Source organism: Anabrus simplex, chromosome 3 (assembly GCF_040414725.1).
Source record: "Anabrus simplex isolate iqAnaSimp1 chromosome 3, ASM4041472v1, whole genome shotgun sequence".
In the NCBI taxonomy this organism is placed as follows: Eukaryota; Metazoa; Arthropoda; class Insecta; order Orthoptera; family Tettigoniidae; genus Anabrus; species Anabrus simplex.
In genome coordinates, this window is record NC_090267.1 from 492329156 (window position 1) to 492355447 (window position 26292).

At 41.8% G+C, this 26292-nt stretch overlaps 1 protein-coding gene across 1 annotated transcript in view; it reads right to left on the bottom strand.

Annotated features, from left to right (window-relative positions):
- The window catches only part of LOC136867469 (ETS-related transcription factor Elf-5), a 142946-nt gene extending 122377 nt beyond the window's left edge, over nucleotides 1–20569 (bottom strand). The window contains exon 1 of the mRNA XM_068227100.1: nucleotides 20557–20569. The gene's annotated coding sequence lies outside the window, so the exon portion shown is untranslated. The remainder of the gene's footprint in view (nucleotides 1–20556) is intronic.
- Nucleotides 20570–26292: the final 5723 nt, after the last annotated feature.

A 26292-nucleotide genomic window follows, 5' to 3' on the forward strand; every position in this document is an offset into this window, starting at 1 on the left:
TACCACTTAGTCGAGCAGCTCGTCTCCTTACTCCCAAGTCTTCCCAGCTCAAAGTTTGTAACATTTTAGTAACACTACTCCTTTGTTGGAAATCACCCAGAACAAACCGTGCTGCTTTCCTTTGACTTGTTTGCAGTTCCCATATCAAGTAGTCTTGGTGAGTGTCTCATACACTAGAGCCATACTCTAACTGCGGTCTTACCAGAGACTTGTACGCCCTCTCCTTTACATCATTACACAAACTCTAACCATGTGAAGAGATTTGTAACCTTTCTCTTCCTCGTTAATATGATTAACCCAGTGAAGATCATTCCTTATATTGCTTACACTGTTCCCCATGAGGTACTATCAACACATCAACTGAGAGGACTTTTCCACTTGGTGAAAATTACAATTTGACTTTTCCCCATTTACATTCATACTCATTGTCTGTTGTCCATCTCACTACATTGTTTAAGTCCCCCTGCACTCGTTCGCAATCCCACAACTCATTCACTACTCTACACAGTATAACATCATTCACCAATGTTCTTATCTATGATTCCAGACCTTTACTTATAGCAATTATATATATAAGAATACATTAAGGCATAATGTAGCCACCCATTCAACCACTCTTTTGTCTAGTCCAGTTCCCCTCCCATTATCCACCCTATCAAAGGCCTTGGATAGTTCAATAGCGATACAGTCCAATCAGCCAGAAGTTCCTGGTGTCGTGCTAGATGCGACCAGTGCTGACAACCCAGTTGTCATTTTATAACGTAGGTCATCGTCCAAGATAAGGTAAGCTAAATCAGAACCAGGAAAGGTTAGAAAATAGGCCAAAAATATATAGCACTGCTTACCGGGTAGGGAATGAAATTGTTCTGTTCAAATAGCGAACTACTACAACAGCAAACCTGCACAACATTTAACTATTGTATTAAAGGCATTAGTAAACGAACAACCTTCAGTGGTGTTTTCAAACGTAGGAAAGATCACAATATGAAGATATAAAACTCAAGAGGACATATTCGGGCAAATATTCCTTTTTGGGAAGAGAAGTTAAGAATTGTGAGTAATTTAACAAGGTGGCAACTAGGCAACTATTCTCTGTACAACACTAATCAGAGAGAAAAAATGGAAGGGATCCGACATTTCGAAAAATGAAGGTATCGACAAAGAAAGACAAGGACGTAAAAATGAAGGGCTCTCTAGGTCTCCAATCCTCCAATATCGCCGAGCTCGTAGAAAGAATGACAGTTGAACAGAGGGGTCGGACAGGATAGATTAAAGAGCGGAGCCTGGCACAAGTAAGTGGAAACAAAGCCAGGAGTCAGCTAAGGGTCCCATGGTCGACAACTCACGCTCCCAAGTTAGGAGGCCCTGGAGGCACTTTTAGTCGCCCCTTACGACAGGCAGGGGATACCGTGGGTGTTCTTTTACCGCCCCCACCCACAGCGGGATAATTTACCAAGGGAGAGGCTCGATAAATTTCCATGTTCTCTGAAATTATTTAAGAAAAGACTAAATGCAGACCAGTGGTGAATGATTGATTGATTGATTGATTGATTGATTGATTGATTGATTGATTGATTGATTGATTGATTGATTGATCGATCGATTGATTGACTGACTGATTGATTGATTGATTTGTGCGGCCTCCGAAAAGGCCAGATGCATGTGTTTCTATTTGACGCCCATGGGAGACCTGATCAGCCGGGTCAGTGATGATCATTTGGCAGGGAGAGGTGGGTGGTTGTGTAGGAGCACTTTAACGTGGCAGTAACACACCGATGGTTTTCTGCGCCGCACAGACGGGAAAGGTAGCCGCCGTGGCCTTAATTAAGGTACAACCCTAACATTTGCCTGGTGTGAAAATGGGAAACCACGTGAAAACATCCTCAGGGGCTACCGACGGTGGGACTCGAACCTACCATATCATGAATGCAAGCTGGCTGATACACGGCCCTAACCGCACGGCCAACTCGAGTATTATCATTATTACTGTTATTATTTCTCTCTCTTTCTTTCTTTCTTTCTTTCTTTCTTTCTTTCTTTCTTTCTTTCTTAATCTGCTTACTCTCCAGGGTTGGTTTTTCCCTCGTACTCAGCGAGGGATCCCACCTCTACCGCCTCAAGGGTAGTGTCCTGGAATGTGAGACTTTGAGTCGACGGGATACAACTGAGGAGAACGACCAGTACATCGCCCAGGCGGTCTCACCTGCTATGCTGAACAGGGGCCTTGGTGGGGGGGATGGGAAGATTGGAAGGGGTAGACAAGGAAGAGGGAAGGAAGCGGCCGTGGCCTTAAGTTAGGTACCATCCCGGCATTTGCCTGGAGAAGAAGTGAGAAACCACGTAAAACCACTTGGAGGATGGCTGAGGTGGAAATCGAACTCCCCTCTACTCAGATGAGCTCCCAAGAGGCTGAGTGGACCCCGTTCCATCCCTCGTACCACTTTTCAAAATTTCGTGGCAGAGCCGAGAATCGAACCCGGGCTTCCGGGAGTGGCAGCTAATCACGATAACCACTACACCATTGAGGCGGCGTTATTATTATTATTATTATTATTATTATTATTATTATTATTATTATTATTATTATTATTATTATTATTTTCAGGACTGCCGATAGTACGGTTAGAATCCACCATCTCCCGAATGCAAGCTGATCAAACTGTTAGACATCGGTGTTTCGGCGCTGCTTCCCAGATTCAAGTCCTGTTTGGGGCATGTAAAATTTTTACCGGAAAAACCCGTCTTCCCGGTCAATTTAATTCCGATAATACTCCAGAATCAATCGTTTATCATCACCCCGAAGGAGAACCACGGCCTATTCAATCGCTGATTGACACCGTTTTAACGTCTGCTGCTAAAATTAAGGAGAAAATCAGAACCGTTTAATTCTGTCTACTGGTGTTATGTTCTGTGGTACTAAGGCAGAACCAGATATGTCCAAAAACGTGACGTTTTGTTTTTAATACTAATATTTACATAGAGTAACGAGGTTTAAGGTGGCAAAACCCTATATGGATAACAATGTATATGTCGCTAGCACAATGAACAATTTCTAGCGAATCTACGGAGGCAAAGCACGATTATGTCCAATGAGTGAAAGTATCTTCGCTTCCTTTCAAACTTTTACAACAATGCCCATAGAGAATGGTTGAAAACCCTTTGATGACCTTACCACATCAATTACGAGCTAATTGGAATTAAAACTGATTTGGGGGTAATCTCGCAAACTTTAAAATGCGTCTCCTGAAAAATCAGGTTTTTGGACATATCTGGTTCTGCCTTAGTACCACAGTGTTATTCTCGGTTCTGGGGTTTTAATTAGTACAGGATAAGTCTCATCCATCAACCTGACTGCCCGCCCGAGTGGCTCAGTTGATTAGTCCTTGTCTTTCTGAGCCCAAGTGGGCGGGTTCAAATCCGGCTCAGGTCAGTGGTCTTAAAGGTAACAATTCCATGTCGTTGGCTTCCGGCACGTTAAGAAACGCCTGTGGGACAAAATTTCGACACACCAGCGTCTATAAGAACTAGCATTTTGGACGGGCATAAAACAAATACAATTATTATTACACTCAACCTGAGTGTTGTTTAAGCTCTCCTAAAGCAAAACCTATGTAGAATTCTGCATAGAAAGAATTTACTTCAGCTATTACAACGACCAGTGAACTGTGAAATCAATATCTTTTTCACTAACAAACAGAAAGTTTTAGAGACTTTGCCGAGCAGGAATCCTTATCCTACTGTAGGGGAAATTCTTTAAAATAATGACGGATAATTGAAAAATGAAGTGACATTAACAGTTAAAGTGGAAGACTTCAGTAATCTGCGGCCATATGAAGGAACTCGTGTGCAGGAGTGAAGTACATGACCCCGAAGAACTCCATAGACGTACAGATGATGGTGCAGCCTCGATAAGGAACGACAACACGACGGGGGAACGTGAACGAGTCAGCTCGTCTCTGGTCGCATTGCGGACCTCATTTCCATTTTGAGTTACTGAGGGAATCGTGCTTGCTTTCATTTCTGATTCCTGGTAATTTACCTCTGTTTGGAATTCTCTTCAGCAAATTATAGTTACAGTAACAAAAAAAGAAAAGAAAAAAGAAAATCAACAGTATGATTCCAGTCACTGACCGCATGAGAAATGGAATTATGAAGCCCCCATCTAACGGCGGGGATAGGAGCTGTGCCGGCTGCCGAAACATGTCACACTCCTCTAGGGCAATGATTTATGCCTGACAAATGAAATGATAACTTTTGGAGAGTGTTGCTGGAATGACAGATGAGAGAGAAAACCGGAGTACCTGGAGAAAAACCTGCCCCGCCTCCGCTCCGTCCAGCACAAATCTCACATGGAGTGACCGTGATTTGAACCACGGAACGCAGCGGTACGAGGCCGGCGCGCTGATGTCTAAGCCACCTAGGCTCCTGTAGTTACAAAGTACCTAGCTTTTAAATGTACTTGTGTGAATTTTTATTTAAAGGTCATCAGCCACTGGGAAGAACCTTTCCGTAAAGCAAAACTACTCTGTATACTTCCTTATTTTATTCGGTCAAATTTAATTCTAGGCCCTACAACTTTCTAAATCTTGGCGTTGTACGGTCTTGCCAGCTTATTACTGAACTGGACCATTTCGAACAATCTATTGGCCGGAGAAAGGAGGTGGTTGTAATTATTCTTTTAAGAGGAATACAAATAGGCAACCGTCCTCTCTGTATATTTAATTCTATGAAAATGAAAATGAAAACCTACAACTTGTTTTCCAGTCAGTGACCGGGTCAGGGATGTAATGAATGAATCATATATAGGCTGTTATTACGATGGGGTCGCCACTCCCAAAGTGATATATTAATGAATGATAGATGCTACGAAATGAGAATGGAGAGTGTTGCTGGAATGAAAGATGACAGGGAAAACCGGAATACCCGGAGAAAAACCTGTCCCGCCTCCGCTTTGTCCAGCACGAATCTCACATGGAATGACGGGAATTTGAACCACGGTGTCCAGCGGTGAGAGGCCGACGCGCTGCCGTCTGAGCCACGGAGGCTCCCCATATTTAATTCTAATCAGAGATAAAAAATTGAAGGAATCTGATACTTCGAAAAATGAAGGCATCGGCCAAGGAAAGACAAGGGCCACGAAGGGCGTGAAAATGAAATACTCCCTAGGCCTCGATTGCTCTAATACCGTCGGGGTCGGAAAAGAACAAGAGTTGACCAAGGAAGGTCGGATACGGTAAATGAAAGTGAGGAGCCTGGCAAAAATAAGTAGAAGTAATGCCAGGACTCAGCTAAGGGCCCCGTGGTCGCTGACCCATGCTCCCAAGTCGAGAGCCCCTGGGTCCCCTTTAAGTCACCTCTTACGACAGGCAGGGATACTGTGAGTGCCCCACTCACAGGGGGTTGGCCCTAGAAAATCATGTCTAAGTACTCTCGCACCGGCAGAGAAATGTGAGAGGGTGGGCACCGTCATCAAGGAACCACATATGTGCAGAGGAATGTCATCAAGAGTCTCCGGCAAAGTTTCAGCTAGGAACAGCGAATACTACTGGCCTGTCAAACGCGCTGGGTGTACGAAAGGGCCAATGATAGTGTCCCATAACATGTTATATGTACTCGTAGTTTAGTCTCAACACATGCAGTGAAGTTCGCTAAATAAAAATAAACTCAATTCTCGTTTGATGTTACGTAAAGTCACTGAAAACAATAATCACTACCATCACGATATTCACGGCACAACTCGAGGGTGAGGCTCTAACTGACCTTCCATGTCACCACTCCAAACATGTAGGCTATCATCGTGAACCGTCCAGTGAAGTAACTTTCCATCAATCTACTCAAGCTAAACTATCCTACTAATAAAATTCATTTTACACACCCGCAATGTTTCTAGTCAGCGACATTTTCATCTCGTAAAGATACAGAATAGAATGCAATCTATATAAATAAATTTGTATGGGTTCCGCTGTCTGTAGTTTCGTTTGTTTTGCCAATTTTTCACATATTTATCCGTTTTAGGTCAACTCAAGATCGAATCTGTGGTTCTTATTTTTCATGTCTCTCTGTCTGTTCCACCATAACGGCGAAACAGCTGAATAGGTCTCGACCAAACGTCATATTTAGAATATGCTCATCCCGGGGAAGGTTTCGATATACATATTGAACCCATGACCTTTGTGTCCCAAGATATATGTCTCTTAAAACTACCACATGAGGTCCCATATTAATCGTAATGAGAAGCTTGAATGTATATTTATCTCGCAGAGGCGACACGAGGCAAGAAGGTTGTTCTCACGCTATGAGCCGTGACGTCACCCGCACGTGTCGAGGTTGGACGGATACAGAATAAACTGTTGGTTAAATAAATACATTTATTAAAAGGAATTACTAATGAACGTAATGTAATGAGTGTCCTGTAATTATGTGTGAGACAATTGGTCTTTATTAATACATATTTGGGGTTGCTGAGCTGTTTCCGAGAATATTTCATGAGAGACGCGCGTGTCTATTCAACTCACGCCACGTCGTCAGAATATAGTGCCTATCAAATGAGATAATTTAACCAGTTAATTTCGTACGAGATAATTTTAAATGTTCATGAACAATGTTACTAGCAATTTAGCAAGTACTTGGTTATAGTAAAAACTGCTTTAAACACATTTCCACAAGGTCTCCAAATGTACGCAAAATTTCTTGGCGGCAAGGAAAAATGCCTAAGAGAGGGGACGGAAAACTATAAATAAAGGGATGCGCCATCTTGAAATCATCCTGCATTTGAATTATTGGAGCTCATGCGAGAAGGTTATATTGTTGAGTAAATCGATCGACAAGTAATAGACTAAGTCCAGCAGAAACTTACATTTTCGCCGATGTGGCTGAGGTATTGTCTCCAAGTGGAAGTAGTTTTGTTCATTAGAGTGTCAATCATATGTAAAGACGGTCGTCTAAACGCCGAAGTAGTATTAGTGAAAATTCAAATAATATTGTGTCTTAAAAGGAAAGAGTAAATCGTCTGCGGGCGACAGTCCAAACATTCATGTTCGGTCCGCGAAAATATCGAGTGAAGGGCATTTCTTCTTTTTGTGCCTTTATTTCAGGAAAGAAATATGAATAAAACAAAATGTGAAGGCAGAAGTGTTAAAATGGCTAAATAAACATCGGAGGGTTGCTGGTGAGCTAACATGGAAGCTGACGTGCAGTTAAGGTAGGTGGAAGTGCTACTATCACCGCCTAGGTATCTGTTTTATGATGTCAAACTTATATTTTGTAATGGGTATTTATGACACAGTTTGGTCACCCATTTGTTTCGTGAATGTCAGAAAATATGACAAAATGTTATTTGTTTTTCATGCTTTGATAAATTTTATGAATTATTACGAGTGCGGTGTCATGTGTTGTAAATAGTCAACTTGAGGGTCACGAAGCGATATTAACGTCTAAAGTAGATCGTCATTTTCGTGACCTTATTTCCTGTTATTTGGTGGTGTCAAGTTAAGATTTTTTATCTGACATTATATACCCTACAGGGCACATTAATACTGCAGGATGATACCTACCTGCTCTTCTGTTCTTGCATACGGGCACCAGCTCAGCTACCGTCGGCAGAAATGGTCGATAATTTGGGTTCTTATGACGAGAGGATCATGGGGAACTCATATACTACATTAAACTACGAAATGAGGAACACTTTCGCTGTGATCAGAATTTTGAGCATAAGTTTGTATTCACAACACAAGTTAATTACAAGGATTGCACCTGTAGTGCCAAAATAAGTGCACCAAAGGCTCACCTCTCCAAATTAAAAAGAAAACAAAGCAAATACAATCTGGATGATGACGTTATGTTGAAATTTGTCGATCTGTGAACCAAGAAAAAAAACCGGATTTGTTCTCCCACATGGAAACTACATCCCTTTGTCTGCGACATGAAATGATATAATGGCAGAATTAAGGATACCTGCAGAGATTACCGCTATGATGAAAGTTTCCTCCCATACCGGGATATTTATATACACAAAAATTAGCAGCACAATAGGTAAATGAAAATAAACTAAGATAACCTACTCTAGCGCCCTCAATTACATATTTACACGGACGTGAACACACGTCCACCAGGCAGAAACATTTGCCAACAGGGCAATCATACCAGTAGCATAGTGCCAAGATCACCTTAGTAGAATACACAACCCTAAGAACGCGAATCCAACAAGAAAGGAAATACAAGGAAAAATGGATAAAAATAACTGACACACAGGTTTGCAAAAAAAACTCCCTGCCAAAGGAGAATGACCGACCTCCAGAGCAATTTAAATATGGCCGAGCTCACCCCAATACTGAGCAGGCGAACATTGACCTGAAGTCGGGTCTGGAGCCCCCTTCCACAACAAAAAAAACTTGTAAACAAACTCCCGCTAGACGTCTTACCCTACATTCTTTCACAAAGGGACTTTCAAGCTTCTACACATAACAGCCAATGGCATAAAATAAGTGAGGAAAAACGCATCTCACATCACGCTCCTGACTTCAATTAACCACCCACTCGGGTCGCAGTTGAATCACATAAAGTGTTCTACTATTCAATCATATCAAACCATCACCGCCAATATGCGGCACGACAACATTAACCTTGGGAGTCAGAGGTTCAAACCCAACGTTTGGCAGAGTAGCACAGAGTCGAATAGCGTTAAAACCTGCGCCTCCGCTATAGTTTACGCCCATCTAAGGCACGTAAATAGGGCCCCTTAACTAAATAAATACCATCAGCCTGCATACCTTACATTACGCAGGTATATCTGCCCTTCCCCTGGAATATAGTGGGAATTATACATAGTGCCTAATCCTACAAGTAAAATGCATTTCGCGACCGACCCAAAAGAAAATATCCGGTCTATCATACACAAACAAATATGTATCACTAGGCACACTACCTCTTGCCTCGATAACACATATTAACTCATTGTCCGCTTTACATAAAGATACAAGAAAACAAATCTAATTACTCTTACCCTTAGATATATCAAACGATCTTAATATGCAGCCTGATGGGCCACCATCAAATCCTATATGAATATCTACACGTTTACTTCTACTATCTCTGCGTGATGCCTTAACTCTACCATATGTCTGATAATTCATTGGTCCACTTATCTTAATTAATCTCCTCGTCTCTCCCTCCGGGTAGGCTAGCATGATTTAGCCCATCATGATAGATGTCTCAGCCAGGTTCGATTCATGGAGTCCAGTCTTCCAGCCCCGCTGGTTCATGGTGCCGCCTTCTTCTTGAGGGATGCCTCGTTCAAGGTAGCGTCTTCGAAGCCACGTTCTGAAGTTCTAGCCGCTCACTCTCCTCGGAATACCTTGACTTCTTACTACAATGAAATATTCACTTTAAACGCAACGCCACATTCTGGACATTTAGTTAGGTTGAGCTAGCACACAGCGCTAACACTTTGCAATACACACTCCTCGTCCTCCATTCTCGTATAACTGCATACTCGCTAACTTGTGCATTGTGTCACAAACTATTTTCTGCTCTAGAGACTATCCACTCGGTTACTGTGTTTTTATGCCCGCTTAACTTGGATTCAACAGTCTATCAGAGGATGAATATAGACCTCCTTAGCCTATTGTCCACACTTCCTCGGCACCTCGGGAGCTTCGCCCCCACCGCTATTTATCCGAGTCTACAAGTACGGCTTTCTATTGTTACTGATACTATTAATCACACGCGATCTCATTGATAGGTATCTGAACATCGCGCCACTTACAAATCCACCACCTGTAACTCTGTAAGTCACCTATCCACTGGATCAAAGTTATCACACTGTAATAATTACACACTGCCTTTGTTCTGAACAAAAGGTTTCTGGCGCAATCTAAGCAGACGTGCGACGCGTGCCGGCAGCAATATGATAGTCAACTGGATGATCTCCCCCATATCACTTAGCTTTTATACGGGGCAGCACCCCAAAGGACGCCAGGGGAAGTCCCGAGAAACAACTTGAGTCTGGAATGTGGCCACTACAGAGCTTCCCACGGTGGTTCTACTTGGAACATATTTATCGATCTAGTCATATGTTAATAAACCTAGAGGTATCTATAGCTTAGTAAAATTCTGGCCATCATTTCCATCTTTTTATTTTCCTGAAAAGCCTTCAATTACGGGAATTATGACACAATTTCCGTAATGTGGTGGGCCTGTCTGCTCCCGCTAAAAATCTCTGTTAAGATGGCAGGTCTCTCCCCCAGACAACATCCCATCTCTCTTTCTCTCTTCCTCACATATTCTTTCTTCGTCACACATGACCACGCCTTGCCTCGGGAAATCACCTCCTCGATTCCCGCTCTCTGTATAGCATCACGCCCTCACAAGCGGCGCCCTACTGCAAAATTATTACTGCGTTAAATATCCATACTTGCAGTCAAATACAATGGTACAGTAAAATATTTCTGTTTGAGTTATGACGGAGGTGGTGCAAGAGATCCGTGGTTGCCCATTTTCAATCGGGTGTAGGCGCGCTGTCGTGTTGAGCAATGTAGATCGGTGTATATATGTCACGAAGGTACTGCTATTTCTATGTCCGTTTAAACTGTGTCTGATTGACAATAAATAACAGTAAAGTTTGTCAGTCATTTTTCGTGAAATCCAGTTCAGAAATACGAAGTCACGTTATGCGAAATGTTTTATTATTAGAGTATTGTGTGTAATTATGCGTTGTGGATTCTAAGGATTATTATTCCATTATTTTGTCATTGAGATTTGTCGTGTTTGAGCAAGAGGTTTAAATCTTGTTATATATGAGTTGAGGTAGGATTTTGTGAATCAGGTGTTTGGAAGCCTGTAATTATGCCGGGAGACTGCATGAATCCGAGGAAGATATTTGTATACTGTTTGAGATGAAACTCGTGAAGGAATCCACGGAAGTGTAACTTTGTGACGTGTATAATTATTGAATGACATCTTAAAGTAAATCTCCGTGCATAATCTGTTTGGGGCCAGGAATGTCGTGTTTGTAAATTTTTGAGGGGTCGGAGATATCATTCCTTACAGACCAGTTTAAAACGTGAATATAGAGCATATGGAACTTATCAAAGCGAACCCAGGGAGGGGTCGCTCGCTTCGCTGGACAGCTGATCAGGCAGACCACGGCTCGGAAGATAAAAGTAACTTGCCGGTTCATAGTCAACGTGTTGAAAATCAGACCGTACTCTTTAGAATGGAGTTCGTAATTTTTGCAAGAACTAATTGAAATTTTCATCCATGAGTAACGTGTGTGTTATTAGATAGCATTCAATAACATTAATTTTTTTAATCGAGATCTGAACGTATGTTTGAAACCACGGAAGTTAGTCTATAATGAGCGAAGTTTACCATTTTCAGCGTGTCCAAAATAGAGTGTTGGTAGTAGTTATTGATTTATTTTTGAGGTGTGCACAAAGCCTTGTGGAAATGTCATGATGGGACGTGACATAGTATTTGGCTTACATTTTACGTCGAGTAACGTATGCATATTTTTAGTACTTAATAATTAGTATTACCCAAATGTTAATAATAGCTAGTGTTAGATTAAACTTATGGTGTGATGTCGCGAAACAAGATATAATACTGGAAATAAATTATATGTAAAAAAATTTCCAGCTGCACGATATCGACCAACGATAAACACTATAAAATATAACTACATCAGAATTTGAGTAGGGACTTGTTAAAGATACCATTCGTCCGCGGAGATAGAATTTGTTGTTAATTAGGATTTATAAAATCATTTCAATTTATTTAATTATTGCTTGTTGTTTTAAGGGGCCTAACATCGAAGGTCATCGGCCCCATTAAATTATTAAACTCGGTGGAAACCGTACTTGTGAAATAATGTAAAGCCAAGTGAATAACTTGAAGGTGTATTCCGGAAATCTTACTTTATTTTGCTGGAAAAGTTCAATTATTAACTCAACGCTTAAGAGGACATGTCCGAATGTAATGCATTTTACTGCCGCAAAGTATTGTGAGCATTGTTGTTGTTGTTGTATTATTTGACTTTGATTGATTGAGCATTAAATGTGCTGGGATTAGTAAAGTGGACACCTTGGTCATCAACCGATGTAACTTAATTGTGTTTCGCCTTCAGCGTAGAAATTTGAATGGTCATGGGGTCATCAACCTCAGTGACTTAGATTAACGCCATATGCCATTATAGCATCATTTTCCTTGCGGTCATCATCCACAATGACTTTAAAGTAAATTAGAAGGTTAGATGTCGGTCCATGACTTAGTCGCAGGTGACATCGATTCAATTAAGCCTCCATGCCGTACAACCACTGTGTGGCACATACCGATTGGACTGCTTTAATTATACCAAGAGTCCTGAGTTCGTGTTACGAGGGCTGGACCATCACGAATCATTATAATGGTACATGTAGTCTCTCATGGAAGCCGAATTTATGGAATTCCAGACTTCTTTTCTTCTTCATTTGTGTCAAGGGTTTCTAGTAAGGATGCCGATCAGGCAGTTAAGTCAAAGTTTCTCAAACCATTATACCTCTCCTCTGCGTTGTAATTATTGTTGCGTTGATTGGACAAGATGAGTTCAAATTATAATTATTTCTGAATTTTCCTCATTAATTCTTGAATAAAACACAAACTTTCTAGTGTTGATCTTTCATTCAAGTAGATGGATTAGATATACTGAAATCCGCCTTTTACCTCAGCAAGTGACGAAGAATCCGTAACGACCCAAGAGACAGATCTCATGCTAATTGCTGATAGGTAAGGAGGTAGGTATCCATTATGGACCACCAAGGGTTCAATATTATTTAAAAATCCTTGAATAGACGGGAGGTTTATAGGAAAATCAGAATAGTTTTCCTCCATTTTCTCTTATACTATTGATTTTCTGCAAATTCCGTGGACTGCGTGTGAAACATCTCTTCATTATAAACAACTTTTGTTATGTTCATAATTTTAGCTTACTCTTCAAATGACGGAGAAAATTACTATTTTCTGCGGGCATCATGTTCTGCATTGAGTGACCGACAGACCGACAACGAACCTACAGGTTACCATGGCGACGTCTCTGACTGCTTGCCAGCAGGGAAGTAACGTATTGTCATTTTTCTCACCATTCCTCTAAACTCGTGGTTGTTCCTTGCGTATAAAGCAAGAGAGACGTCAATCGGCCTTTCTGCGGGATATTGGCGGAATATCGTTGGAGGTTATAACTGTCCTCAAATGGTCACCTTATCTGTTTACCTAAGAATTCCTGCGCCTAAATTTCTCCCCTGTTACCGCTTTCTTATATCCGTAACTCATGTATGTGTGTTCCTTGGGTATTCAGCCCGAAGGCTAGTTTGATCCTCCACAGCTCCGCCAACAGCAGTCATAAAGAGCCTAGGCGTCACTAAAGAGGCGTACTAGGGAAATGAGGAGCGAGATAGTTCCAGTTTCTTTTCTCACCGAGCCAGAAGTTGCTATTGCATATCAGTCTGCCAAGCGCACTGAAATGCATGCACCGACCGACCCTATGAGCGATATTTTCACACCATGCATAACAGGGACTGGCTGCATCAGGAATGGCATTACTATCATCGCTCATACCTCACTTTCATAATGTCAAAGCCATGGATGAGACTGAGATAGTCAATTAAATTAACAAATTTATTCTAGCCCATACCAGAAGACATAGTGTACTGTAAACACTGCATCTTGCCAGCAAAGGCCACCGTAACTCATACCTTCATAATTTATTGAGGGACATTTGATTTTCCAATACATCCACTTGGTATTTACATATTTGTCCTATCCGGCTGTCCTCAGATTTAATCCTATTTTCTATTAATTTCAACTTTCTTAACTGTACTTCTTTCTTCCTTAATTACTCTGTAAGTATGTGAGGGCTAATCTTGAAACCTGGAAACTCTTTTCTTTGAGGGAAAATTCCAAGCTATACCAATATATAATTTTCGGCCCCAGAAAATATCGAAATACAGGCGCAATTTTAATGACGGTGCAGACCTTCCTTTCGGGATAATTGGTGGCTAAACGGTAAATCGTATTATAAAACAGAGAGCACATTACCCGTTCTATTTGGAGAGATTAACAACTTTGGTCTTATGACTTATTGTCCTGCCTCGATTGTTCATACGTCAGATAGCAGTTCATTTCTCGATTATAATCAAATCTTTCGAACTGGATTGTGATTGGCAGTACGAAATGTGGCCTTCCATTATCCTCAAACGTTCCTCAATGCCTACCTTACATCACAAGCAACGTATTCTGGTCTTCCTGGTTTGTTTCTGGGATAGCTCTAACAGGCATGCAATTTAATTTAATCTTACTCCCTGCCTTTACAGTAATTTACGGAAGAATCCGTATACAATGTAGAATACCGTAGCGAAGCACTGGTACATTTGCTAGTTTACAATAATCAATCTTGACCGTGTGCCATAATGTATTTTGTTCGTGAGGTCGGCTATCACAAAAATGCACTTCGCTGGTATCAAATAGACCCGTCACCTATACTTAATTGCCGTTACCTACTGTCTTACGTAAAATAGTATTCATGGGAGAAACATCAACTTGTACTTAAAATAGGCGTTACAGCACGTTCACTGGGATTTGACAACCTTTATATTCATCAATCGTTCTGGATTGCTACAGGATATCGTGCCTCTTATACAGCCTGCCTCAGAAATATTACATCTCAACCTATACACCATGTTACAAAAATTCATCTCCGTAGAAATATAGGGCCTCTTATCCTCGGCATCCTGCTTATGCTTCATCACTCATTAAATACAGACTCACTCTGCATTTAACATCTTCCTAACCATCCTCAAATATTTCATTTCCATTACACTCCATTTTCTTCATACTTGAAACTTTTTTAAATACAAGCGATCCCATGATCAAACAACTTTATAATGATCTCACAATTAGCTTCTCTAAAGTTTTCCTGACCTCAGGAGCAAAATAGCATACCGTGATTTTCTGTACCACAAATACACGGTATCACAAAGTTTAAGTTTTCCAAAATGCTGAATTATGATTTTCTTCACTGGAATTCGATATAAACCGCAAATCTCGCTTGACATTACTGCTGAACACATAATTCATCATCATCTCAAATTTTATCCTGACATTAATATTATTGTTGGATGCATCGTTATTTGACTTTAACGTACTCACAACGGTTAGTTTATCATCATTATTGTAACTTTTACCTGCCCGAACATTATTTCATTGATTCTCATTGCAATATTTAACTTCACTTATTTTTTAAGAAATTTAAACGTGGTTTAAAGTCTCACGCGCTGACATAAATACCAAACAATTCGCATCTACAATGGAATAACGACAAGACACTTCCTCATCATCGCATTATAGTTGATTATATACGCCACATATACAACGCGACGTTATGATTTATTAATTCATTAATTTAAAGGGACAAGCATTTACATCTTAAATACAAAACATAATGTTTAAACAGACCTGTAATTGGAATCGTTTGGCGTAGCATTATCTCAGCTTCATCTTCTGCCACCCACCTCCAACTTAGTCTCTCATAATTGCAGGACACATTCATTGCTTAAATATTGCCTTATAAAACACAGATTCTGCACTAGTCTTGAAGCAATACGCATTAATTTTATCAAACGTAAATAATACATTTTATTCCGCCCACATATAACAGTTAAACCACCCCGCGTCGTACCGAAAATTCAACTGACGTAGTTTGTGGAAATCTCCAACTCCTTCTTTTCCAGATGTTTCACAGGTGTGACCGACCGTGAGGCACAAGCTTATCTCGGCCATCCCACAACAGTTCTCCCTTACCGATTACCAAAATCACATCGACCGAAAAAATGCACACGCTGTCTGCTGTCTCCCTACGCAGTTCAGGAATCCTACAATTATTTAACTTATTATTTTCTTCCCCGACCGTGATAGATCTCGTAACTGCAATTTTTCAATAGCTTATTTTGTCTTCGTTCACTATTTACCACTTGGTAAAATATTCATCCCTCAAGACAACTGGCTTTAGAGGTTTTAAAAGCCCACTTTAAGTCTTCTTCTTGATGTTGCCTGACGTAGGTTCACCCTCTCGGAACAAGAATAACGACTTGGTTGAGGAGGGGATATTTATACCTTTTCTAGGGACGCCCTGCTTGGCGTTATGTACTGTTGTGCAATCATTCCATTTGACGACCACGTGACCGATTTCTTCGAAACTCACCCCAGAGATTCCACCTACTTTTCCAGTCATGATGGTGTTGTTTTCTGATTTTTCCTGTTTCTTTAATGGTTGTACTTAATTTCGTGCATTAGGGTTCCCGCGCATTTTGACTGCATGTCCTTGACACGTGTGAACAATTCTTCCAGCATGGATACCAACATTTCTCCGAGCCTAATTAAATACATTTGCATCCTGTGTACTTTATTTTCATCACACATTTCCCAAAATTCTTAATTACTTATTTCTTTGTAAATGACTGTACCGAAATCTCTCGCAATGAAGGTTATTTTCCAGATTTTCATTATTAATTACCCGAAGTCTTCCGAAACCTCTTTCGAATTTGTGGGCCGCTTACTGCTGTAAGTTGTCACGCCAAAAAAACGAGAGATGAGCTTGCAATAAAATATGGATTCACTTCATCTTGTAGTTGAAATTACAGCAAGGTAGAAATATGGGCTCAGTTTAATGTGTATATAATTTGTCAATAACACAGTGTACACAATTGACAACATCCCGTGTGTGCGTACTTGTGATTACGATAGGGTCAACAATTTATTATTACCATTTCGTCTTTATATATCATATTTTAAACGAGGATGTGGGCGGCGAAGACTATCGACGTGGAAACTTCAATAGTGGTTCATTATCTACGATACGGCAAACGAAAGAGGAAATTTTACTCCAATGGTCGTCGATCTTCTCTGAGGAGAAGAAGATGATGATGATCATTATATTATTCTAATCGTTACAAATTTGATTGTGGTCTGTATTGACAGTTATCAGTTACAAGCTAAAACGTTAATTAAGGTCAACTTAAACAATACTTGTGTTACTCGTGATGAGTTTCAATTGGTCAGTACATGTTTCGGCTTGTTTCAAGCCATCATCAGATGACAAAGCATGGTGAAGTGTAATCATTCCCTTATAGACTAAAAGACATATATAAAATATGCATGCAAAAACATATGAACCTTCATGAGGATGACTTAAAGTTACTAATCTTAAAATAAATTTACATAAAATAAATGATCCTATTTATAAATTATTAAAATTCATGTGATGTTAAAACACAGGATATGAATTTAGTGATGAGTGCGTGAATTCTCTGTCGCATTATAAGCACTCGTTAGATCAGTTAACATAAAGGGACGTGTGCATTTTCATGCGGTTTGAAGTTGAAGAATGTGTGTTTTTCATGCAGTGGGACTAAGAACACTTAGGAAATTCTTAAAAATTAGTGCTTCTTGATAAAGAGAACGCCCTGTTTCAAACACTGTGTTTAGTTGGATTTCAAGGGCATATTAAATTTTGAAGCAGAACATAGAGCTGGTTTGATTGAGTCCTTCAAAAAGTGTGAACATTTCTGAAGTGAGATGTTAAGAAATGAAGATATTAACCAAGATGTGGTCATCATGTTGTTGAATTGACAAACCCGAATTCTTATTTGGATGATAGACTAAATGTTCTTGGAACAAACTGGATATTCTCTGATCTTCTGATGGTCTGTGAATACTCCCCAAATTGCTAAAACGGATGAGTTTACAAAGCAGATGAACGTCAGCAAATTGCAAAAGATCTTTGCGATTTGCTTTACGTCGCACTGACACAGACAGATCTTATGACGCCGATGGGATGGGAAAGGGTTAGGAGTGGGAAGGAAGCGGTCGTGGCTTTAATTAAGGTACAGCGCCGGCATTTTCTTGGTGTGAGAATGGGAAAACACGGATACCATCTTCAGAGCTGCCTACAGTAGGGTTCGAACCCACTATCTCCCGGATACAAGCTCACAGCTCCGCGCACCTAACCGCACGGCCAACATAACCAGTTAAAAGACCTTATGGTGAAAATAAGCATAGATGCTACAGAAATGTACTTTGCCGGGCTGAGTGGATCAGACGGTTGGGACGCTGGCCTCCTGACTCTAACTGGCAGGTTCGATCCTGGTTCGTATCGGTAGATTTACTGCCACGTAAAAGAAATCCTGCGGGACAACATTCCAACACCTCAGCGTCTCCGAATAGTTGAACGTAAAGCAAATAACATTATTATCACTATTAATACTATTATTATTAGAAATTAGCTTTAAATTATACCGTTCATTGGAAACTCGCTTAAAGCTGGCCCCGGTGGGCTCACAGCTGAATGTTATCTTTCTTTCTTAATCAATTTGCACTCCAGGGTTAGTTTTTCCCTCGGACAGCGAGGGATCCCACTACCGTCTCAAGGAGCGTGAGATTTGGGTAGGGGGATACAGCTTGAAAGGAGGACCATGCCTCGCCCAGGCAGCATCACCTGCTATGCTGAACAGGTGCCTTTTGGGGAGAATGGGGAGATTGGAAGGAATAGACAAGAAGGAGGGAAGGAAGCGGCCGTGGCCTTAATTTAGGTACCATCCCAGCATTTGTCCGGAGAAGTGGAATGCCACGGAAAACTACTTCGAGAATGATTGAGGTGGGGATCGAAACCTCTCTACTCAGATGGCCTCGCGAGTATGAGTGGACCAAGTTCCAGCCCTCGTACCACTTTTTAAATTTCGTGGCAGAGCTGGGAATCGAACCCGGGCTTCAAGGGGTGGCTGCTAATCACACTAACCAGCACTGCACTACAGAGGCGGACTGTTTACTTATTCTAGACTGGCGGAAAAATTTATCCAAACACAATGTATTAAGGAATGTAGAATATGGGCATTTTGGCAATATATTTGTCGATGTAACATATTTAATTGATTAAAGATACAAGACTACAGGTTAATATCCGTGCGAGAAACGCCATCGCAAATGTGCCATGCTGGTCCATTAATAACCAGTGTAATTGTCTGACTGTTGAATGCAGGCATGCATTGTGTCGTGATGTCCCATACGTGCTCGACTGGGGACAGACGGGGGATCGAGCAGGCCAAGGCAATAGGTCGACATTCTGTAGAACACGTTCGGTTACAACAGCGGCATGGGGGCTTGGAAAACACTCCCGGGAATGCTATTCATGAATGGCAGCACATCAGGTCGCATCACCAGTCGAACTTACACATCTGCAGCCAGGGTGTGTCGGATAACCACCAGAGTGCCCCTGCTGTCATAGGAAATGATTCCCCACACTAGAACTCCCGGTATAGGTCCAGTGCTTCGAAGCCGCAGACACGTGGAATGCAGGTGGTTACCTGGCCACCTTCTAACCAACACACGGCCATCACTGGCACCAAGGCAGAACCGGATATAATCGTAAAACGCATCGGACCTCCACTACAAACTCCAGTGAGCTATCGCTTGACACCACCGAAGTCGCAGACGGCGGTGGTTTCGGGTAAGTGGAATGCACGCCGTAGGGCGTCTGGCTCGGAGCTGACCTTCAAGTAACCGATTTCGAACAGCTCGTTGCGTCACTGTGGTGCCAACTGCCTCTCGAATTGCTGCCAGAGACCTAGTCCGCTGCGCCACAGTCATACGCCGAATAACGGCGGTCCTCCCTCTCCGTGGTGCCACGGGGACGTCCGGAGCCCGGTCTTCTTGCGAGCGTACCTTCTCGTGACCACTGCTGCCAGCACGCATGCACAGTGGAGACATTCCTGCCAAGTCGCTCTGCAATAGCGCGGAATGAAAATCCACCTTCACGTAGCCCTATAATACGGCCTCGTCCAACAACAGTGGGCTGTTGATACTGGCGGCTTCGTCGTCGCAAAGGCATTCTTGACCCACTCACAGTCACTCCGTCCAATCTCACAGGTAACTAACACTCTCGCACAGTATTTAAAGCACACCTGATGTGCAACGTGATGGGGCCGCTAATAGCGCCACGCTAATGCGATTTGCGGGAAATTTGAATCAATGTCATCTGCCTGAGCCGGAGTTTACGTATGACTAACGTTCGTTAATCCAGCGCAAACCCTTCTTAGTGTTTGGATATATTTTCCCTCCAGTATATTATTTAAATAATCAGATTGAAATTATTCATTATTAAAAGTATTCGATTATCCCATCACTAGGCGATAAGGAGATGACATTGCCTTTAATTCATTAATTAATTAATTGTCAGCATGTCGCATAATATGCATAGTGCTCATTTTAATATATCACGCAATACTTACTTAGGCCATATTAACACTTAGATTAGTAAAATTAATCCAATTGCAAACGTATTTACGTGTAGCTTATTGAGACTGATGATGATAAGTGCTATCAAGTCGACGGCCTATTCGCAACACTACGCTATTAAGTGCGGGATGTTTTCTTCCTCTAGTCACGTGGTTACAGAAATTCCCAGCCACATCAGTCAAGCTATTTCCTGTTAGGGAATAACGGACGGCTGCGATACCAACAAATTATTTTACTTACCACGGAGAGGTCGATCAAGCTCCACGAGAAGATGTTGACTAGTACACAAAACATAGACCTCATAATCTGACCGCCATGCCCCGTGTAACGAAGGTCACACAACCTTTTGACCCAGAGATAAGGAGGCTGCATTTCTCTGGTCAGTGAGCATCCAAGGCCTCCAAGGTTGCGGCATTTCCCTGCTCTATACACTTAGATCCACAATGGAGAAAAATCTACACATATACTTCCTTCATCTGATGGCAATCGATATCTAGGTCAAGAAATTCTGACTCACGGAACACCGATGTAAACAAACATTGTTATGAGAAGATGTGCCTTAAAACGATTCTGGAGTATCGGTTGAACGAATGTTTAATTAATTCCTGCTGTTATTTCTTTCTTTCTTTCTTTCTTTCTTTCTTTTATTCATTTTTCTTAATCCATTTACCCTCCATGGTTGGTTTTACCCTCGGACTCAGCGAGGGATCCCACCTCTACCGCCTCAAGGGCAGTGTCCTGGAGCGTGAGGCTTTGGTTCGGCGGAATACAACTGGGAAGGAGGACCAGTACCTCACTATGGCCGTCTCATCTTCTATGCTGAACAGGGGCCTTCTGCGGAATGGTAGGATTGGAAGGGACAGAAAAGGAAGAGGAAGGAAGCGGCCGCGACATTAGATTGGGTATCATCCCGGCATTTGCCTGGAGAAGAAGTGGGAAACCACGGAAAACTACTTCCACTATGGCGGAGGTGGTAATCGAAGCTTCTCTACTCAGTTGACCTCCCGAGGCTGAATGGACCCCGTTCCAGCCCTCGTACCACTTTTCAAATTTCGTGACAAAGTCAGGAATCGAACCCAGGTCTACGGGGTTGGCAGCTAATCACACGAACAACTACACCACAGAGACAGACTGTTATTTATTTATTTATTTATTTATTTATTTATTTATTTATTTATTTATTTATTTATTTATTTATTTATTTATTTATTTTGGGTGACTACGAACCACGTTAATTCATCTCTTTCTGGACTGTAATCTTCGTCCAGTTCTCCTTCATACTTTTACTCTGCAATCTCTGTTTCATTCTGTCCACGGTGCTTGGGTACCTCCTAATAGCCTCCTATTTAATATTAATACTAACCTCCTAGTAGCCTTCTTCCTCGGCTTTTAAGCATCCCTGTTGCTGGTTTTCGTTCCTTGCATTCCCGTTTCTTCCAGGTCCTTCTTCACCTCCTGATACCAGCGCACCGTAGTTTTTCTGATCTCAAAGTCTTATTATCTGATTGCTCAGTCTTCTCGGGTTCATTGTTCAGATATGTCCGAAGAATATGGCTCTCCTCTTCCGAATGGTATCTGAGATCTTTTCCATCTTGAGATATAATTTTTGGTTTCCTTAAAATGATCCTAGGGGCTGCCTGGCCGAGGCGGTAAAGGCGTGCTCGGTTCGCCCGGAAGGACGTGGGTTCGAATCCCCGTCAGGAAGTCGTAAATTTAAGAAACGAGATTTCCACTTCCGGTGGTGCATATGGCCCTGAGGTTCACTCAGCCTACACCAACAATGAGTACCAGGTTAATTCCTGGGGGCAAAGGCGGCCGCGCGTAGAGCTAACCACTCTACCCCATCACGTGCCGAGGTTAACAATGGTGGAAGCCTTTACCTTCCACTCCTCCAAGGGCCTTCATGGCCTGTACGGAGGTGACTTTGCGTTTTGCTTTTACAATGATCCCATGTCATCCCATCAAGAAAGCAATATTAAAACTGAGAGGACTTCTCCCTTCGGGATGAATCTAATTGATGAAGGGAGTCAATGCTGGTTCGTATGTTCTACTTTCATTTTCCCTATATTTTGTCACTATTCATATTATCGACACACCTTTTCTGGATATATTTGTGTATGGGAATGAGGAGTAAGTAGGGAGCTCTCCCGGTTCCTGTAGTGCTGCCAACTGAATGAAAATGAAATCTGCATTTAATGGAGAATATGATCGATCGGTATGAGGTTTCTAAACCTTTATTATCTTAAGTCATAACTGTGTCACACACACATTATATAACATTTCTCGATGCGAATCTTGTTCCCACCGGGCGAGTTAGCCGTGCGCGTAGAGGCGCACGGCTGTGAGCTTGCATCCGGGAGATAGTAGGTTCGAATCCCACTATCGGCAGCCCTGAAAATGGTTTTCCGTGATTTCCCATTTTCACACCAGGCAAATGCTGGGGCTGTACCCTAATTAAGGCCACGGCCGCTTCCTTCCAACTCCTAGGCCTTTCCAATCCCATCGTCGCCATAAGACCTATCTGTGTCGGCGCAACGTAAAGCCCCTAGCAAAAAAAAAAATCTTGTTCCTAGCATGAATTAGTCTCGCTTTGCTGTGTAAACAACAACAGTACTAGTACGTGAAGTGTACGCCACATGACGCACAGCGATACATAAGCGATTCATAGTTTGTGTTTCGAAGGTTGCCAGTACGAATCTCGAAGATTGCCGAGGTCGACCGATTCAGCACTAGGGTGTAAATATATCCAGAAAAAAGCGTGCCGATAATTCACGTTCTGAAGTTTTTAGTGCTTGTACGATATGCATATTCTACAAAGTGTCTCTGGATTGCTTGAGAAAGGGCAAAGTCACATGATGCCGATGGTGACGTACATATAGAGAAAATTCCGACAGCAAAATAATTGAAAAATTAAAATTTACATATTCAATTACTGAAGCTGTCGAAGATAAATAGACGTCATTAACGGAGCTTCCTCCCCTGGCAAAACATCCCCTCTAAGAGCTAATGGAAAAACTTTCGGGTGTTTAGCTACAACGATGTGCTTCGTGTAGCAATAAGGAAATATTCAACGATATTTTTACACCTCACTACCAGTACACATCATAAGACACCCTTAGGTAGGTGCTTAAATTTATTTGATAATAATTGTTACGGAGTATCGTGGATTAGCAGAGGTGAAAGAAGGTGCGGGGGTGAACAGGTCCCAAAATACGAAATTAAAGTTAAGATAAAATTTAACAAGGTTATATTTTCTTAGCAAAATCAAGAAATAACAAGAATGGCAGGTACAGAGTAGCAAGGCAACAAATGTACAATTACGGTATTCACAGGATTTGGGCTCCGAGAGCCAGACACACAATTCTTGAGCTATAAGCCCAACCTTACGATATACAGAATTCAACAAAGGGGCAGAAGACCCCAATCATGCCTAGGAGCCCTTGCTCCTCTTTACACAGAAAAGCCTCCTCGAGGCACGCAAAAAACAAATTTTTATTTTGGAAAGAGCAACCCGCTCTCAAAGTTCTAGCCTATCAAAGGCCACACCAAATTCCACCTTCAAGCTGTCCTCCAAGGACATAGACACAGGGGTACAAATACCCAACCTACTGAGGCCTATTAAGTGAAGAAACAGAAATATTCCATGGCCTCGACAACACCAACTTGAGAGGAGGCACAACTGCACTCCTAATATATTTGTTTAAAACCTACTTGGCACTAGGCCGTTAATGCAAGGGCTAATCCCATACTAAAGAGGTGACTTATATGAGGAGACAATTTACATTACGCTAGAAGAAACGGTTGAGAAAATAAGTTCACCTCGAACCAATATGAGTGGGAGCTCGAGAGGGTTAAGCACTCTCTATCCCAATTTGTAGTTTAAACAGAAAGAATTGATACCGAGTGTCTTTACATTTTAGAGGAAAGTTACATGGAAAAGGCTTCGGACCTGCCCCGAGAGTTAAACTGCTGAGCTAGCAAGAAAAGAAGTTATTAAAAGGCCATTACCTTGTGGTTGAACTGCTGCCCGAAGAAAGAGGCGCTTCCCGCCCCCTGCTACGTACTTTACACACTGAAAGATGTTACAGAAGTGGCGCCGAGACCCGAAAATCAGCAGTTTATATACTCTCGCGGAAAGTTCGAGGCGTTTCAAGAATGAGAACACCCTCCCACAAAAATTTTATTGGCTAACCAAGAAAACCCCTACACAAGATGAAGAAGAAACACATTATTGGTGGAAAATTAATTCGAGAAATTCGGGATTGGTAAATTCAAAACAAGGGGAAAGAAAGGGTTAATATTGCCAACTTAAACAATGACTGAAAGAAATTTAACAAAGAACAAACTTATGAATTCAAAATTTCTCCAAAAACATAGTTCCTTCACTTCGCACTAGGGTGCACAATAGTAGTTCTTCAGTAGTGCCATCTGGAAGAGAATGTCCACACTTCTTACTACAGGCAAAACAAAAATACATCCAAAAAGACCCAGTTCAGAAACTTCAAAATTTCCAAGTAGTGACATCTTCTGAGAAACTTGAAAATTAACACAGTAGATAGAGTTCAGACTTCCTCCAGTAGAGGAGTTTCAACTGGCGCAAAGTTTGAATGAGCGGCGTGGGGATGTACCACCCGGTACAGACCTCCCCCCAAAAAAATGTTCCTCCAAGGGGTAACACAGAAGAGCATAATCTTTTGTTTCAAAATAAGTTCCAAGTTATGATGTTGACATAGACATTCATTGCAGAAGCATTTATAAAATTTATAAAAATTTTCTAAATTTGGTTTGATCCAGTTTCAGAATTCATTATAGTAACTTTATGCTTGTAGAAGTTGAATTCAGAAGGAAACTATTAGTTTTTAAAGTTGAGAAAAAAAATTTCTAAGTCCACCAGATATTGCCAAAAAAAAAAGGGTAATTGTTGATGTGAAATGTCCATGTAGCTGATTAAGTATATCAGTTGCCAATGACTTTGATGGCTAGACCAGCCGCCGCTGCTTGAGTCCAGAGAAGGCCGCTCGGACCCCTCAAGTACCCTGAGATACCGCTCGCCCGCACTATGAGAGGGGTAGTGGAGTTGAAGCACGCCGCGCCCGCGGCGAACATGCAGGTCGCGGGCCAGTTACAGGTTGTGCGCCACACATCAGCCTTGGCCGGGAGGAGGACTCCGGCTCGCCGTACACTGGTTGGCCTCACTGGAGAAGGGCGGGCCCATACCCTGCCTCAGGAGCGGTACGGCGCCGCGCTGCTGCGGTGGCACTGAAACATTAAAGCTCAGCGGCAGAATTTTGTTGGACCATCATCATTTTTGGAGGGCACAGGCTTTGTGGAGAGGTTGAGGGGCCAGCGGCGTGAAGATATTCATTTCATATACAAGCCACTGTGTGTTATGTTAGCAGGAGACGGGAGCGTGGTAATGGCCATGGTAAGGACAGGATGGCAGTTTAACTGATCGGGGAAGGTTTACAATAAATGCTTAAATATAAAAAAATATTATTGAAAGGGCAGAAGGCCTTAAAAGTGAAACCCCACAAAAAAATATAACCTTCCTATTTATTTCAAGATTATATGAAGCAAGTTAGCACAGAAATTATACAGGTTTCACCTGCGACAGGTGAACCCTAAATATCCTCTCGGTGGCTGGATTACTTAACAATAAGGTAACGGGAGTAAGGAAATCGAGAATGATACACGGCCCATGAAATCTGGGGGCAAGCTTGCCCGCGGGAACAAAATTCTTGACCACCACCAGGTCACCTAGCTTCAAATGGGTGGGTCTCCGTCCACGATCATATCTTTCCCTAAACTTTTCATGAGACACCTTAAGATTGGCTTTAGCCTTCTTCCAAAGATCTTTAATGTTATCTGGATCTATTGTCTCAGGTAGAATGTCACTCAGAGACCAGAGGTTAGAGAGCGGCGTGTTGGGAACAAACTTGAACATCAACGAAGCTGGAGTAAACTTATGTGATTCAT